Genomic DNA, 1,071 nt, shown 5'->3' on the forward strand with positions numbered 1-1,071 from the left:
AACGCAGGCCTGCATTGTAAGGACACAGACCGGTACAACACCCAGCCATGCAGTGTAAGGACACATACCTGTATAACACCCAGCCCTGCAGTTTAAGGACGCAGACCTGTACAACACACAGCCCTGCAGTGTAAGGACACAGATCTGTACAACACGCAGCTCTGCAGTGTAAGGACACAGACCTGTATAGCACGCAGCCATGCAGTGTAAGGTCACAGACCGGTACAACACGCAGCCCTGCAGTGTAAGGACACAGACCGGTACAACACACAGCCCTGCAATCTAAGGACACAGACCTGTACAACACCCAGCCCTGCAGTTTAAGGACACAGACCTGTACAACATCCCACCCTGCAGTGTAAGGACACAGACCGGAACAACATTCAGCCTGCAGTGTAAGGGCACAGACTGGTACAACACACAGCACTGCAGTGTGAGGGCACAGACCTGTACAACATCCAGCCCTGCAGTGCAAGGACACAGACCTGTACAACATCCAGCCCTGCAGTGTAAGGTCACAGCCCGATACAACATCCAGCCCTGCAGTGTAAGGATACAGACCTGTACAACACACAGCCCTGCAGTGTAAGGACAACGACCTGTACTACATCCAGTCCTGCAGTGTAAGGACACAGACCTGTACAACACACAGCCCTGCAGTGTAAGGACACAGAACTGTAAATCATCCAGCCCTGAAATGCAAGGCACAGACCGGAACAACACACAGCCCTGCAGTGTAAGGACACAGACCGGTACAGCCCGCAGCCCTGCAATGTGAGGACACAGAACTTTACAACACACAGCGCAGCAGTGCAAGGGCAGAGACCTGTACAACACGCAGCCTTGCAGTTTAAGGACACAGACAGGTACAACATCCAGCCCTGCTCTGTATGAACACAGACCTGTACATCACACAGCCCTGCAGTGTAAGGGCACAGGCCTGTACTACATCCAGCCCTGCAGTGTAAGGACACAGACCTGTACAACATCCAGCCCTGCAGTGAAAGGACACAGACCTGTACACATCCAGCCCTGCAGTGTAAGGACACAGACCTGTAGAACATCCAGCCC

Source organism: Somniosus microcephalus, unplaced genomic scaffold (assembly GCF_052327205.1).
Source record: "Somniosus microcephalus isolate GS21.2 unplaced genomic scaffold, FLI_Smic_1.0 unresolved_chr5, whole genome shotgun sequence".
NCBI classification, from domain to species: domain Eukaryota; kingdom Metazoa; phylum Chordata; class Chondrichthyes; order Squaliformes; family Somniosidae; genus Somniosus; species Somniosus microcephalus.